A 17,789-nucleotide genomic window follows, 5' to 3' on the forward strand; every position below is an offset into this window, starting at 1 on the left:
AAACAAAGAAAAGCTTTATAATTCACCAGACTGCTGCTCTTCTCAGCAAGGACTGATCAGGACACCAACAGGCAGGCCTGACCAAGCACGCATGGTGCTTATCATGTGGGATGTGGTCTTAATGTCCTTCTATAACGGTCAAAAAGCCTTTGCACTTGTGCTTTCCATTTTCCAGGAGATTGTTCTTCCTTTCTGTCGTTGGTGTTTTGCAGAATATGCAGGGTGGTTAAATACAAGCAGGTGTACTGCTCAGCAGCTTTTGCCTTGGTCATGACAGTAGCATGGAAACGAAGGAACTCAGAAGAACCTCTTGGATTCTAGACTAGACCTCAAAATTGTTGGCATCGTGCTATATCCTTATAATTGACTTCTTGAGGTTTTGAATGTTGTATTTCATCCTCTAACGTGTATTTGAGGGAAAGAGCAATATGATTGTGTCACAATACATAACGCTTTTGCTATAGTCACAAAGGACTGTAGAGAAGTTTTTTCTAGCGTAGAACAGCTGTTCATCTATAGTTGATTTATTCTGATTACCTATAATGAAAGCTTCCATAAAATGTTTAGAAGATATATGCACAGTACTGTAACCAAGAACTGACTTACGGGTAGCTTCTTCCAGATCCTTGAATTTTTATCCTAGGAAATATTAGCATAGATTCCATTTAGTCATAGAATTATCTGATATTTATGCTACCTGTGATTAACTTCAGTGTCTTCTATTACCAATCCCTGCTAAAAATATCTGATGATAAAATATTTTTTTTTATTTAACGATGTCTTCCTTTTTCATCTTATCGTTCTGTGATGCTTTACCTGGCACTGAGCTGAAAGACGTTTAGGATTTTGGAGCTCTTAGGTATTACTTGTTACAGTCCCTACTCCATTTTAAGGGACTGCAGTGGGATGATTTTTAATAACAGTTGTTGAAAATTATCTAAATGTGGTTCTCTGTTTGCCTTCAGTACACCTGACTTTTCCCTAATCTTTTCTGTTACCTATTCAATACCCAGCTCTACCTCCTAACATTGCTGGAGAATTGATTGCTCACATAGGTGGTATTCTAGTTTATCTTCTGTGCATACAAGGAGAGCCATCTGTACCTATATAAAGAAGCATTTTTCTTATCCCCGATAAAATTATCATTGCATACACAACTGTTCCTTTTATCCTGTCTCCCTGTTTCCAATGTTTTCCAAAGATAACTGTTGATCTTGTCTTTTTTCTTCTTTTCTTTTTCCTTTGACTGCACTTACTAATGTTGCTGGTCCTCTGCATTTCCATTTTCTTCGTATTAAGCAAGCTTTCTTGTACTGTTTTTTACCTACCTACTTAGCTTCATTGATTTATGATGCCATTTTAGCATGTTCGATTTTACAGGGAAGAAGCTTGATTTGTAGCCTCTCTTAGCTGTACATTGAAAACTTATGACACTCTCACCTTTAGTTTACTGTGTATTCCAGACAGTTCTCTTTTAAGAGTTAGAAATTTAAAGAGCAAGCTTAAACTTCTTATTTTAAGTCCATATTTACTTGACTTCTCTATGCACCTTTAATCTAGTCTGTGGAATCTCTTATCTAAATCTTATTTATTGCACTTTCATTAATTCTTCAGCAGCTAAACGGTGCAGCTTTTGATTTTCATGAAAATCTACTTTTTTATTAAAGTGGGTGCCTCACTTGGCAGCTTGTGACCCAGATGTGGCATTTGGGAACAGTTTAGCTGATCCTTACTGTTTCTCGATGAACTTTCGGACAAAGGCAGGAGCGAGTTGCAAACTGTATGAATTTGTTAAGTTGCCTGTTCCTTCTGGCTTTTTCCCTCTGCTTCACCAAGCCTTGTGACTGTAGTGGTAGATCCCCATGCTGTCATCTGATGGGTGCGTGCAAGGGCTTCAGGGCATGTCATGGGGCTTGCTGTTGCCTAATGGCTCCCTTTTGGCTATGCCCCGAGGTGCATGTTCTGTAGCGACTTGGATGTACACCAACTGCATGTCAGGGGTGGAGTGGGTTCCCATCTCCTGAGCAGACGTATCAGACGGACATTCATTGCCCTCCAGTGCTATTTAAAAACGTTACGGAAGCTTGTGCTGACTGAATGATTGAGCAATGGTAAAATTCCTGGTCGGTGCTGTCTTGTTCCCTTCATTTCCCCCTCTGTACCTGAAGCCTTTTTGGAACAGTCTTTTCTACTCTAACCAGGATTTTTCTGGTGAACATGCCTCAAGATCTGCATTTGATCTTACGATTCCCGCTGCAGTGAGCAGGTGTCTCGGATCTACAGGTTCAAGGGTGAAATGTGAGTTTGTAAGTTCTTCAAGACGGGACTGTGATTTTTGTTGAATGCACATCTTGCATGGGGTACTTTGCTTCATGGCTACAGCTTCTAGGTGTTAAAAAAATAAGCACCACTGCTAACGTTGATCAGCAGGTCAAAGTATAACCTGCTGGGAAGTATGGTACCATAGGTAAGAAATCCACAGTCCAGTTAATCTGGCCCCTCACTGATGTGTCGTGAAGTGTATGGGAGTTTGTTGGAAGGCGCTGAGGTGGGAGTTTAATGATACAAATGCTAGACTCTGTCAAAAAGCACAATCGCAGAAGATACAGAAATATGCAACTGGGGTTGAAGATAACTTCCCTGATTTGAATGAAAACAATGATGCCAGTTAAGGTCCTGCTTATTTATTTATTGAGTTCATGAGATTCACAATAACCATATTTTATTGAAATTTTTTTCAGATACTTATTTTGTGTTTTAATGGTTATGCTTTTATTTAATACAGTATGATGGTTTTGATAATATGTCTGAAAGGAAAAAAACATTCTTAGATAACCTGGAGAACTTTGATATAAAAATATTTAATTATGGAAAATAACTTTTTGAAAAGTGGGTGGCTTTAAAACAGTTTATATTCATAACTGCAGTGTTTGGTCATAAATGCAATATTGAAGTAAAAACACAGATCAGATTTTGGGCTTGTTTCCAAGCCTAGAGGGCCATACGTTGTTTATAAGCTTCAAATATTAAACATACCCGTATTTCTGGAGATAAGTTTTAGCTCCCAAATTGCAGTAGCATGAAACAAACAGACTTTTATTACTGGAAATCAAAGAATACGTCTTGTTTCATATTAAATGGAACTAGCTAGAAGAAAAACCTGAAGTGAGCATCTTCTTGGTCAGTTTTTGCTGCTTTTACAGTTCTCCTGTGTATGTTAGGCAGAGAAAGGAGGACAGGTGATATGCAATACTGTCTCCAAGTGGTGTGGGTCTCAGTCCAAAGAAGAAGAGTAGACCCCCTGTGAGATGAGTGAGCGAATGGTTATATGTGTCCGTGCTTGGGGCTTGGGGTTTCCTGCTGCCCTTTTTAGGGTTAAATAGGTCAAGTATCGAATGGATGCATACTTTTAACAGCTCTTATCAGAAAGACCGAACAAATAGTTTCATGAGCAGTGAAAATTAGAAAGCTTAATTTCCTGTGGATTTATCCATCTTGGCTAATTACTTTTTCTTAAAAGTGAATTGTGGTAATTTTTTCTGTTGGTTCCTCATAAGCCTGCAAAATGACCGTGCTTTTCTCCCCTGTTGCTCTTTTCCTACAGAGTATTTTGGATAGCAGCATGTGGGCTGCTGTATTCAACACTGGAGATAAGCTCATGGAATAAAGAATTAAGGGTGAATTGGTGAATTCTCAACTCTTCCCTTATCAGCTGCCTATTTTCACAAAACCTGTTGGAAGTGAATTATCCCTGAGACATCTACTGTCTAATAAGATGAAACTGGTCAGCAGGTTTTATAGTGGATAAAAAGATGCACGCAATGATTGACTAACCTTGTTTAACCAAAAAAAAAAAAAAAAGCTAAACACAGAAAATTTGCATCCTGAGGTGCTAATAGTTTATTTGTTTTCTTTATTAGTAGAATAGTTTAGAATTTGTATCCTTTGCATAGAAAGTGGCACAATAACATTAGACGTGTTTTCTTTTCAGAAGAGAACAAAAAAGCAGAGCTTTGTGTATATGTACATTGTAGGAGGAATTTGCATTGTGATTTTTCAAATGCTAATCATATTTTGATAAAGCATACTTAACTGGTTATTACTCTATTTAAAATAAAAACACCAGCATTTTTGCATGAATGTTGTCTCTATATTTTTAATAAAGAATTTTTGTCACATTGACTTTGACCAGAACCTTTTAAATGATCTTTTAGATTAGTTTGTGAATGAGCTTCTTAGGGTGCATTTGGATTTTGTACTGAGGTTATCTATTAATGAGGTAAGAGCCACCATGGCCTACTGTATCACTGCTCTTGTAGAGGTGCTTCTGTTTGCTGCTTTGATTGGATGCACCTTTGAATCGGTGGTTATTATACGTTCTGAATAATGCATCTTAATTCCCTAATTACGCATGTACCTGCTGCTCTAAACTGTCTCATATTTACCCAGTGCCATGTAATTAGGGAATTACACAATTTTTACAATAGATTTTGCTTTTTAAATATTTTTTAGTTGGGAAAATATAGAAGGAAAAGGCTTAGTAGGTATAGGGGTATATATACATTTCTAAAACACTTTCACCAGTATTCGCTTAAGAAAGCTTACCTAATTTTTGATAAATAGGATTCCGTTTGTGCATTTACTTCCTCACAACAGCCATGAAGTGCAGAATTCAGCACGGCCAAAATGAATGTTAAAATTCAAGCTACTTGGGGTCTTGATTTTCTCACTGGTCCTTTTTTCTTAACGCAAAGCAATATTTGGTTAAAGAATCCTTGTTAAATCACTCTCAGCTGACATCCTTGTTTTCTGTAGGTTTGTTGAACCTCAGTATTACTTACAATAGCGGATTTTACCTGAATATTCCACTTGCCCAGTAACTATCCGTATTAGAGGAGAACCTATCTGACCACAAAATGCAAGAATGGTTGGTTTGCCGGCAATTAAAGTATGATGCTTGTTAGTTGTGGTTTTCATTAATATGGGTTTGTTCCTGTATCTCGGGAAGAGGGGCAAATTGTTTGAAAATGGCCATTTGGAAAACCCTCTTCTGTCTTCCCCTATTTACCTTGCATACAAGAGGACCATGCAATTAGTAAAACATTTGCTGCTTTTGTTGTTTGACATCTGAGAAGTGATGCAATTTTTTTCCTTTAAAAAAGAACCTAGAGCAAAAACACCCCTAGATTACTTTGAAAGCCAGGCCTTTCCTGGTAATCAAGTGTTTACAGAAAGATGCTTTGTTCAAACCTTTTCTGGGGCTCTGTATGCTTAAACAAAGGGCTTTTAGACTTAAACACAGCTGTTCATTTGAAAATGAAAAATCAAATTAAGCAGAACCAGCTTTTGAAAGTTAATGTTGTATAGCAACTGAAACAAAAGAAGAAAATACAGTGTTTTAGGGTTCACTTAAATAACTTTTTTAAAATAAAGTTTTCAACTAAAAAGTGTGGTTTCAAAGCTGCTCATCTCTTGCTGTATCCCGCAATAGAACATCTGCGTTCTTTCTGACGCGGATGAATGACATGAATTAAACTAAAACCGTTGAAGTGCTCTTTTTAACATAATTACACCTTGTTCATTTTGGAGACACAATGCAGGGATGAAATGCCAATTAAGCCTGGTATGTTAATGAGATTGAGACTGAATAGGGGATTAGAGCGGACACAAATCCCAGTGGAATTGATTTGATATAATCCCTCAAGTTTGTTCTGTTTTCAAATGTACAATAACATTTCTATTAAAATTTCCAGGCATAGTATAAAAACAAAATCCAAAGAACACATTCCATTTGGGGACATAGTTAAAGAAGTTGTAGACTAGGCTTTCGTTTGGTAATATTTGGTTTGGTAATATTTGGTTTTATTGTCTATATTAATATCAAATTGAAAGAAAACTTCATAGGTGTCTGACTTCATAGGTGTCTGACTTCTTTCTCTGTGTGTCAGCTCAGAGCTCTGTCTTGCGTTTGTGTCATGCATGTATCATGGAGCTCCAAGCTATATGTACGTTATTTTACTACAGATGTCTCAGGCATTTTACTACAGATGTCGCAGCATCCAGATTAGGATGCTGGATTCATGATATAAAAAACCAAATAGTGATGCACCTGAACAACTAATGTCAAATTTTTTTACTTATGTTTTTCAGAATGATCATTCCAAACAATGGTAGTGGTGGTCAAACACTGCTGGGTATTTTAAGCAGGACAGAGTGTAACATTGCAGCTAGCGACCAGGAAGAGGAGACAGCGGGTGGATGCCAGTTATAGTGGTAGTAGTTAGAGTAGACAGGCTGGGTGGAGTAAAGATAGCTTGGTAAGCTGCACCTAAAAGTGAAGAAATGCAACTATACTTATACATAGGCAATAGTCTTTTTTTAATCAGCTGCATTAAAAAAAAAAAAAGATGCATAATTAAAGCAAAAGTTCCCATAGCTTTGAAGACATATTTATGAAATTCGTTCTGTTCTCTAGAAAAACTCAATAGTTTGCCTTAAGGTATTTTAATAGATAAAAGATTCAGTCTTGAGTGGATCTAATACAAATCAATAGGACTTCAGGGGCACAAGAGCATAATTTAGCAATCTCTTTGGGTCCATATCTGATTTTATTAACATAGTGTCTTATCAGTACCCGAAGCTTCTGCTGAGTGTCTTCTGGTGATGGATTAAGAGCTATGGCTTCTATGTCGTGAGTATGGGGAGGACAGCTGGCTTCTTGGCCAGAATCTGAATCATACAGAGTTCAAGCCAGAGCACTTTGAATGCACTTTGCTAATTAGGAAACTTGAGAAGGTCTCCTTAAAGTGGTATATGAAGGTCCTTGTTGCATGCTAAAGTTCGTTTTGAAAATTCATCATCTGGTCTTTTCAGGTGACCAGGAATGTATCCAGCTTGGTTTTGGTTTTATTTTTCTCTGTCACACAAGTGGAACAAGTGGAAATTTTTGTCGGCAAGGCTGGGGGCTTACCATATTGTCAACCACCTAGAGTAGTTTTGTAAGGGGAAGATTCACAGACGCTCTGGAGAAGAAAGGAGAACTCCTTTCTATTCTTGCTATATAGTTTAATTTGTTCTTTTATTACACATAGGTAGAAGCCCTTGGGAAGCTTTTATTGTTTGTCCTATATTAGAAGATATATTAAAGTCTGGATTCTCTTTGTGGCAAGGAGTCAAGTTGTTTAAATAAGTGATAATTCTTGTCTTTTGAGAGTTTTTTTTTTTTTTTAAACAGAGTTTTGTAAATGTTAAAGACTGTAAGAATTACCCTATTGTTTTACAGATAGAAAAAAACAACAGCTTCAGTTAATCAAAATATTGTCCTTCAGTAGTGAATCTTGGATTGAAACTCTTAGAGGTGACTGTCTTTAAGCTTGTTTTTCTTCTGCTGCCACTTTTATCTTATGGCAGCACCATTTGTCATCAATCTGTTCTCACATTTGCTTTGAAACAACTCTTGGGTTAACCAATATTATTTAAGCTGATTATAAATATTGTGGGAGATAATGCTGGTTTTCAGAGTAAAGCATTTGGAAGAGTCCGTAGCTGTGGTGCAACCTCCTGTGGAGGCCAAGGCCTATCGACATTTTCCTGGATTGTTTGCTTATTCCAAAATTTGTTGTTTTGGTCTTGGTAAGCATTGTATTCTACCATGGACTAACACTGTATTGTGACCGGCTGGATGGCAACCTGGCCTCATTCACACGTACCTCTGCAATTTCTTGACTGAGGTAGAGTATACTGTAGTTTACTGAAACGTGATTCTGTCTTGGGAGGTACAAAATGCAGCAGTTTGTGGGCTCATCTGCATAGTCTGCAGCCCAGAGATCAAATCTACTGTGTGGCCTCCCAGAGAAACCTAAGGTCTGAATGGTTGTGTTCAATACTCTAATTATCGGTGCCTGGGATATCTAAAAATTCTTGTAATGACATCTCAGCTCTTTATGTAGAACAAAGCTCTCTTAGGTTAAAGATCACTTGTGTATGAGGTACCATTTTCTTCGTATTGTTCAAAGATTGAAACAAACTCTTTTTAGATCTAAAAAGGCTATCCATCTCCTGCTTTTTGCTCTCAGCTCAATGTGTATTTCAGTATTTCCCACCATAATTAGAATAACTTTACCAATTCTGTTTGGGAAAGTTTCCAAAATGGGTAGTGAATTAAAACTGCGTACTTCTCTGTGGATGAGAAAAGCAGGAAAGAAACACATATGCAAGGTGTCCTATGTCAAAGTTGCCGTATTGCTGCTGTAATGGAACCTCCTTAGGGGCCACGGTGATAGTCCAGGTGCACGAACCCCGGGGGCATCTGTTGCAAAGGAGAGATACGGTGTCTGCTCCTCAGTGCAGTAGGCAGCAGTGCAAAATTTACTGGCCTCTATGTCATTGCCCTGGACTTAATTCAAAGCAGGATTATCTCTTTACTTACAAGATTCTGGTGTTTTGACTTCATTTCTTACAGATTAACTTAATCTTTTTCTGTTTGGATAGCAAAGCATGGAAGTGTTGCAGCGCTGCCAGTGCCTGTGCATGGGATAAGGGAGGGATCCCAAGGCTGGGCTCTGGTTCCCAGTGGTGCTTGGCAAGCTGTGACGCTCTAGCAGTCGTATCATTTAAAGAAAAAACAAAAAACATGCTGCTTGACTGCTGCCTGTTTCTGCTGGTCATACTGAAACTTCTAGGATATAGATAGATAGCTTGATTCATATTCATCTTGGATCTGAAAATTAAAGTGAGATTGGAACTTGTGTCTTTTAATAAAAACAACAACAACAACAAAAACCGTGGGGAATGCTGGAGTGAGATGTTTAAGAATAAAACAATTACATTTTTTAGGTGAGCCCTTACCCAGGAGTTCGTTCGTTTACCAAGAGAGTTGGCTTAACAGAACTGTCTGATTATAAAATATGTAACTGGAACTTTCTTTTGACACTTCTATATTTATTTATTTATAACCCTAAGTCAAGAGAGAAAATATGACTGGAACGGTTGTGAACTGCAGTTTAGCTCTTTCTCTTGCCATGTCCTCTGGAATAACTTCAGTTGGTTGGGACTGTGCCTGAAGTTTGTGGCCGCGTTCACGTGGCTGCTCGCAGCTTCTTTGTTCGCCCCAGCCGAGGGCTGGATCTCTGCTTGCTTCCTGCCCTTCCTCGCTTTCTGCAGGAATGCTTCAATGTGGATTTTGCTGCTCTTTTTTTTCCGTAGGCAGAGAAAATGAATAACATTTTGTTCACGTGTCGAATCTTTCCAGGCTTCGTTTTGTCCCAGTCGTATGCTAGGCATACGATTTAAGCACAGGGCAGGAATGTGCCCTGAGCAGCGGGGGTTAAACTGCTGCGCTGTTGAATATTCAGACGCTGTTACCTGTTGTGCTGTTTTCTCTGCCCCCTCGTAAAATGGGGAGGTGATCTTTATTTGTTTCAATACGAGTTTCTTCTAATCAAATTTCAGCGACTTTAATAGCAGTTACTGCTGATGATGCAGTTGGGCAGTGAAACTCTGATCATTACTTATCTGAGTGTAGCTGTTTTGCCCCAGGCAGCTAGTTAGATAAATTCCTATCCTTATCTTTCAGTTTTCTAGATGTTAGCAGCATATTCCCTTCTCTCTGACACTTCTCTTGGAAGCTTTTGCTCTAAAGATTGTGTAGTGGTTACTTAGTCTTGCACATTATCAGTCTAGGGATCTAGAAGAGGTCTGCGGTTTGAGTTTAGCCAGATAAGACTGCAGCTTTACGGTCTATGTGACTGAGATATTATTGATATTTTCAGTTTGCAAGGACAAACAGGAGTGAGACTGGAATTAGCAATGCCCTTTTGCTTATTATCATCTTTCCTGCTTGGGCCCAGTGGAATTTCTCACTGTCGCAGAGGCACCTCTTGGAAGCCCGTTCTGGTGGCAGTTTTCTTTTACTCATAATTTACCAGGTTGACAGCTGCTTAAGGAGCCGGTTGTATGTATTGCTTCAGCTAGCATGTATAATTACAGCTGGTTTTACTCCTGAAATGTCTGCCACTTTGTTCAATTTAGAAGATGGGTTAGTTGCCTTCAGCTTGTGTTTTCCAAAGGCAGAATGGCTCAAGGAAGAGGGGACTGAGACATCAACCATTCCAGGTATGTGAACCTGCAGGGCTGTTAAGAATCGGATGCTATGGAAGTACTAAATAACTGTAGAGGGTCAAATGACTCATTCCACTGTGGCTGAATTTTACTTGGCATTAACTTGTTCAGGACTATGGTCCTGCAGAAGCAGACAATCATCTGCTGCTGGTGTTGATCTTGCCAACTGCTGCTGCCTGGCATCACAGTGCTGACATGACCACGAGGATGTAAGTTAAGATTCTGAGACAGTGGACTAACTTGAGAACAAAAAGCCTGCACTTTTAAAATTCCCTCATATTAGAATTAGAACTGTGCTTTGTAAAATAGAAAGTTTAAGTTTCTGCCTAGCTTCAAAGAAAAGGAAAAGGCTTTTCCTAATCGTTTTATTCTAGTTGCTGGTAAGTTATTGAAGCGGGTGTATTTGCTTGCTTGCTTTAGCCATGTTCTTTTGAGCTTGTTATTAATAATGTATGGTGAATATCAATTAAAAGCTAAACAGAAATTCAGACTCTTCTCAGAGCCTGTTGAAATCAAAACATTGTTTCAATGGAATATTTTCCTAATTTAAAAGGAGAAAAGAAACCCAACGATTCTGAGTGGGTGTGTGAGAAATCCTGATAATTAGAAAATGATTCTTCCAGCTCACATCTGACAGGGAAAGGTAAATCTTGTACATTTGAAAATAAGGAAGAGAAAGTAGAAAGCAAATTGGTAGCTCCCTGTTCCATCGCTAATGGGAAAAGCAGTTAATTAGGTGATTTTTCTCCTTCTCTGACATGTGTAAATGAGAGTCTGTTAATAACAGAGCTATAACACAAATGATAAAAATTAAACAAACAAAAAAATCAACCTCTCGGGTGTGGTGCGGGAGTGAAGGTGAATCTTTGGGGCAAATACGCTTAGATAACTTAGCCTGAGCAGCTGGGCCAAGTCAGTTCTGTCTTTGGAGAAGCCATCCCACAGATCACTAAGCTGTAATTGGCAGTGAGAAGTGTATCACTGCCTGAAGCCTTTCAGGACTAGTTAATAACTGTGTGTGTGTGTACACACACATGTTTTGGAAGTGAAGTTAAAACAAAGGGCTAGTAATCCTGCCTCCTGGGTTGCTTGGCTGGTACTAAAGGGTGTCCTACCACAGTGGGCTTGTCACTGGCAGCCGACCCGGAGCAGTTTTGCACCCAGCTCCTGCTGTTCACAGCTGCATAGCTTAAGCATTTGCTTTATTTTTCTTAACAAAAGGAAAGCCAGTTGGTGTATCACGATAGCCAGCGCTTGGCTTCTTGGTGAAAAATATTCTTCCTTGGTGCTTCTTCACTTTCCTCTGAGTATATCTGTGCTCAAGAGGGGCTGCGGGGCTGGTGCTCCTCCGAGCTCGGCGGTGCCTCGTTCCTGCGGCCGGGCAGAGGGGCTGCGGAGCGCCGCGGCGGCTCGGGTGCTCCCAGCTCACCGTGTGCCACGTTTAAGCAGCGGGGGTATCGTCAGCTCGATGACTGGTGGGTTTTTAATCAGGCCTTCCCTTTTCCTATTTGCACTCTGCTCTATTTTCCTATTAAATGGTGATTGCACATTGTTGAGGAAGGCAGTCAAGTGTAAATTTCATTTTTTGCTTCAGCTAATGTTGCTGTTAGAGGTGGCTTTGCACATCTGTGAATATTCCCTGAAGGAGGAGGAGGAAAATCAATAGATGTAGTTCAAATGTTTAAAAAAAAAAAAAAAAAACAAAGTGGAGTGGGTGAGGAGAATGTGCGGGGGAGATTGAGGTAGAGGAAACTGCGCGATTGGATTACGGGAACTTTCTGGTTTTGTCTGCTTATAGAGGCTTCTCATCATTCTAGTTTTTATTCTGGATATACTTAAAATGCATAGAAATGTTCTATGTTTTTCCTTTTGTGAATTTAGAGATGCAAAGCAGTAGAAGACGCTTTGTTCTGAAGTAAATGGATAAAAGTGGGGATGAATTCTTCCAGTGTGTCCTGTATTTGGGTTCTTTGTTAAATGAGAAAGAGCTAATTCACTTTGGGACAAAGACTTCTTAAGCCTCTTCTCTCTCATGTCCTGTAAATTCACGTTGCGCTAAGCTTTGTACTACGAATTCAATATAAGGGATGAAGCACATGGTAAACCAGGTGCTAAAGTATGTTAGTGCATTGTGCCAATGCTGAATTATTCCCCATAGCGTATTCCCTGATCTCTCTTCTTTGTAATTTTGTAAGAGAAACTCTGTAACACTTCCGTAAGTACACTGTTATTTTAAAAAGAATTTTTTTATGAAGCAGGAAGCACCAGGTGGGTCCCTGTCCTGCCCTTTCCTTGTCACCCTCAGAGCAAATCCCTCCCTCTCAACTTCATGAGTTCCTGTTCTCCAAAGAGACTTTTGCAAGTTCATGACTGCAGCATTGTCTTGTCTGAAAGTCAAATTTTGGTATCTATTTATTTGTTCTTGCATTTTGTTTCACTGGTGGTTAGTTTCTCTTTGTCATCACCTTTCCATTTACTTGGGAGTCTTTGAGCTACTTGCATTCCTGTTCTGAGCTGCCGCTTCCTTGCGCTTATTCCCATCCTTTTACAAACACATTTTATTCCCACAGTCTCTTCTGTTTCTGTCATTTATCTTCCTTGCTTTAAATCCAAGTGCTGTTTAGTTTCTTATATGTTATAGTTGCCTTCCCCCCTGCCCCTTTAAGCTGGAATCATGGCTAAAGACAAGAACCCTGTATTTGTTCTCCTTGTTCCTTCTGTTGTATTTATATTAATTTATTAGCCTGACTTTTAAATGAAAGGTGTTTTATGAGACTACTTGTCTCATAAAACCATTTCTCAGATACTTGGGGCTATAAAAAACTACAGCTGTAATCTAGTTTGGGATTTTCTTTTGAGATTTGTTATCTGTGTGCTACCAGTAAAAACCGTGTTGAAACAATTTAATTTGTAGGGAATCTTTGTTCATTTCCATGCTCTAGCTGCTGTGGATCGCTGGATACCTGCTTAGTGGCAGAATTGTCAGTCCCTCTACGATGTGGACGTGCCTCCCTATCACCTCAGCTGCCTTTGCAGGCTTCCTTGTTAATGCTTTTTTGTGTGCGGGATAACTCCAGTTTCCTCTAATGTTTGATGTCTGTCTGTTGTACAAGAACTCGAGAGCAGCAAGTGAAATCTGCAGGCTGAAACAAGCACCATTACACTGTGCAGTTAAGCTTTAGAGCAACATGCTGCAGGTAAGATGTTACAGAAGCTCTAAAAAGGAGTGAAAACATGAATGGAAGAAAACTACACTGGGCCGGTTAATGCAAAGATACCACACTTAGTTCAGCAAGTCTCTGGGTTGTGAGTTGCTAGGAGTGGGAAAATATCCTGGGAGAGTTTTGCTGTGCCTGTGTCCTGCTGTTGCACTCTGCATGGGTGTCTGCTTTGGCTGCTGCTGTTCAGCCAGGTTAAATTTGGTCTGACCCAATGTGACTACTGTTATATGGTGTGCAAGTTTTCGGGAAGATAGCCTTTAAAAAGGAGTACTCTGTGCAAAGTGTGACAATATATACATGTTAATAATGTAGGTGGGTGTTCAGGAAATCCCTCTTAAGCCTGACAGACAGTTAACCAAGTTTCTATACATCAAGAATTTTCAAAGAAATTGCAGGATGTTGACCAAGGAAATTCACTGTACTTCAGGACCTGCTGCGTTTGAAACTCTTAAGTCACCTAGCCGTTCTCTCATCCTCTCATCCTGGAGGTCATCACTAAGCATATGGAGCACAAGAAGGTGATCAGGAGTAGTCAGCATGGATTCACCAAAGGGAAATCATGCTTGACCAATCTGATGGCCTTCTATGACGGAATGACTGGCTGAGTAGATGAGGGCAGAGCAGTGGATGTTGTCTACTTGGACTTCAGCAAGGCTTTTGACACTGTCTCCCATCGCATCCTCCTAGGTAAGGTCAGGAAGTGTGGGCTAGACGAGTGGACGGTGAGGTGGATTGAGAACTGGCTGGATAGCAGAGCTCAGAGGGTTGTGGTCAGTGGCGCAGAGTCAAGTTGGAGGCCTGTGGCTAGTGGTGTCCCCCAGGGGTCAGTCGTGGGTCCAGTCTTGTTCAATATATTCCTCAATGACCTTGAGGAAGGGACAGAGTGCACCCTCAGCAAGTTTGCTGATGATACTAAACTGGGGGGAGAGGCTAACACACCAGAAGACTGTGCTGCCCTTGAGAGGGACCTGGAGAGGCTGGAGAGGTGGGCGGAGAGGAACCTCCTGAAGTTCCCCAAAGGCAAGTGCAAGGTCCTGCACCTAGGCAGGAATAACCCCATGCACCAGGGCAGGTTGGGGTTGACCTGCTGGAAATCAGCTCTGCAGAGGAGGACCTGGGGGAGTGCTGGTGGACGACAAGTTAAGCATGAGCCGGCAGTGTGCCCTTGTGGCCCAGGAGGCCAAAGGTATCCCGGGGTGCATTAGGCAGAGTGTTGCCAGCGGGTCAAGGGAGGTGGTGATATCCCCCTCTCCTCAGCCGTGGGGAGGCCTCACCTGGAGTACTGTGTCCAGTTCTGGGCTCCCCAGGACAAGAGAGACATGGCACTCCTGGAGAGAGTGCAGTGGAGGGCTACAAAGATGACTAGGGAACTGGAGCATCTCTGCTATGAGGAAAGGCTGAGAGAGCTGGGCCTGTTGAGCCTGGAGAAGAGAAGACTCAGAGGGGATCTCATAAACGTGTACAAGTATCTGAAGGGAGGGTGTCAAGAGGATGAGGCCAGACTCTTCTCCGTGGTGCCCAGTGACAGGACAAGAGGCAATGGGCATAAGCTGAACCACAGGAAGTTCCATCTGAACATGAGGCAAAACTTCTTGACTGTGAGGGTGACTGAGCACTGGAACAGGTTGTCCAGAGAGGCTGTGGAATCGCCTTTGCTGGAGAGATTAAAACCTGCCGGGACGCAATCCTGGGCAAGATCCTGGGCGATGTGCTCTAGAGGGCCCTGCTTGAGCAGGGGGGTTGGATTAGATGATCTCCAGAGGTGCCTTCCAACCTAAACCATTCTGTGATTCACAGCATGAATGTGGGTATAATTCACTATTTAAATATGTTGTTCTTCAGGAAGAAACCTTAGCACTCTCAGTCTTTGTGTATGTTAAAATTTCTTGGAATATCTTCAGTTAAAATGAACACTTTAGAGCTCATGCTGTTTGTATGCGAAAAATGGTTATCGTCATAAAAATCCCAGGAAGGTAGCAGAAAATGTAACAAAATTTCACACTGTTTAATGTTTATCACCCTCAGGTATCTAGTAGATTTCCACTAACTAAATGTGAATGTGAATTCTATTTAGTAGCTGAATCTTGCTTTATCAACCAACTTGCTTGTGTTACTGCCCATCGAATCTGTTTTGAGTATTTTCTTTTGAAATGCTTTGTATTTGTTCAGATTTCCTCTCTTTACTTAATTGAGCTACATTTCCGTAAAGTGGTCTATTTCCAGTGACAAGACTGAACATCTTCTGTTAGTTCATTTGATCAATTCTTGGCTGCCTTTCCTCCTTATCTCTGGACAGAAGTTGCTCTGTGAAAAGTCTGCAAGGAAGTGGAAGTGCAGATCTTTTGGTACCCTCCTCATCCCCACTAGATGGCTGAATCGGAACTGTATATTGCAAAATTTAATATATGGCAAAGACCCATATGGTGACTTTTTCAGCTGAAAAAATGTTAAATGCCATTAGCTGCCATTCTTGACCACAGGTTACCAAAGGTACTGAGGTTTTCAGCAAGCTACTGAAAATTCTCCTGGGCTTTGTCCTTGTTGTTCTGGATCTAGCCCTTTCTCAGTGTCCTGAAGCCCTCTGTCACGGCCATGTACGGGTTTCCTGTTGCGAATAATTCCAGGCCAGGTGACATACTGGGCCAGGTGAAAAACAAAAATGCTTCTCTTGACTATTTCGCTATGCCGTCCACTACCTGGCACCAGCTCCTTGCCACCTCTCTGTTTCCCCTTCATAAATCATAGCTACTGAGTACTCCCTCCAGCATGGTCCCTCCTGTAATGGCTGGGAATAGCTGCTTTCCCCATCTGTAACGCTGGAGCGGAACTGACTGGTTTTGTCTCCACTCATTTCTCTTCCTATCTGAAATTAAGGTGATTTTTCCCTCTGAGCTGGCTGTCCACATCTCAGACCTGTATCTTTTATTTATTGTACTCTTGTACTGGGGCCACTGATGCTGAGAGAGAACTTTGGTATGTCTTTCTTCTGACAGTTCTTTTATGGCAATTTTTGGGCTTTTGGGAGATGTGGTTGTTTTGGTCTTTTACAGGGAGGAAGTATTACGTGTGCCCCGAACGTTCTCTTGAGAAATGTTTTGTTTTTGAGTCCTCTGCATGTCTGTAGATACCCACATAGATTCTGTTGCCAGAATGTTTTGCATGTTTATCCTAAAAACGTCTCAGATAGGAAGTGCAGTGACATTCTAAATATATACAGTATTGTACGGAAAAGCGAAAGAGGTGCAGGGGAGGTTAACTGAATTGTCTGAGGTTAAGCTGAAAGCCCAAGGCACAATGAGACTTTGAACTTAGATCCCCTGAATCACAGACAACAGCCCTAACCTGTTAATTTTCCCTCTTGCATGTGTTATTGCTGCAATTAATTTATAATCATATCTATAAATGCAAAATATTTCAGTGGGCAAACACAAAAGAGTTTCTATCAATTGTAGATGGAATTTACTTTTAAGAACCAGCCAATCACTAATAAATGTTTTCAAAGCATTATGTAGAGTAGAAAATAAATTGCTGTTGAGTCTGAAGTCTGGCTTCAGGCTTAAGATAACCCTATTTTTGACTGTGTACATGCATTTACCTGAGAGATTTAATATACTGTTTTGATTTCTCAAGACTGAAGGTGACCACTTTGCAGAGACCTCTCTCTGATAGTGACTGTTCCAAAAGCTTGTTAAATCCACTGAATTCTTTTTTGGCCGAAGTATGCAAAGGTTTTTCTAAAATAGCCTAAGCTGCTAACACTGTTGCTTTTCCAAAGGGATTTTCTCATTAAAAGTTTTTTCCTTTCTTAAAAAAAATTGATTTTTAAAAGAAGAAAAACTTTCTTTGCTTCCAAAGTGCGGCTGTGTAATGTTAACTGCTTACCTTCTGAAACCTCGTGCTGTCGTTGGCTGAGCTTTGGCTGTGAAGGCCCTATAGATCAGTGCCTCAGCGTGTACGTAAGGTATGTGGCTGCTCATGGGGGAAAAACTCATAGAAATCCATGTTCTTGTGTGCTCTCTAATAACTTTTTGAATTCTTTGGCCAAATTTTCAAGAATTGCCACAAGGCTCTCAAAGATGGTTCCTGCTAGTTTTGTGAAAATGAGCATCTGAGCAGAAGAGAGAAAAGCGGGGAGTTCTCCAGCTGAGGGGAAGAAGCGCAGCGAGAGTTGCAAACCTTGCAAGGCTCTCGTTCTTCTGAGACGACGAGACGTTGTAAGGCACAGTAAGAGCTTTTATGCTTTGTAGTGTGGAAGCGCCCTGCTCATGAGCAGAGCTTCTGTCAGAGCTCACATCATCCTCACAGCAAAGCCAATCAAATGCTAAACATGAATTTGTGGAAAGCCCGACCTTCCTAGTTCATGGAAGTAAACACTTTTCCCCTGTGACCCACTACATGCTTTATTGCAATCTGCTGGCCTTTCAGTGCCGTAAAGGAGGAAGAGCGGTC

General features: G+C 40.6%; 1 protein-coding gene and 1 long non-coding RNA gene across 4 annotated transcripts in view; both read left to right on the plus strand.

The window, feature by feature from the left end:
- MAD1L1 (mitotic arrest deficient 1 like 1) overlaps positions 1 to 17,789 on the plus strand; it is a 373,922-nt gene that overhangs the window by 74,958 nt on the left and 281,175 nt on the right. The window lies entirely within an intron of this gene.
- LOC138061056 (uncharacterized) lies at positions 2,010 to 3,643 on the plus strand. Its single transcript, XR_011134665.1, has 3 exons — positions 2,010 to 2,111; positions 2,202 to 2,298; positions 3,605 to 3,643. It is a non-coding gene; the product is annotated as an uncharacterized lncRNA (long non-coding RNA).

The sequence above is a fragment of the Struthio camelus genome, chromosome 15 (genome assembly GCF_040807025.1).
Source record: "Struthio camelus isolate bStrCam1 chromosome 15, bStrCam1.hap1, whole genome shotgun sequence".
Classification (NCBI taxonomy): Eukaryota; Metazoa; Chordata; class Aves; order Struthioniformes; family Struthionidae; genus Struthio; species Struthio camelus.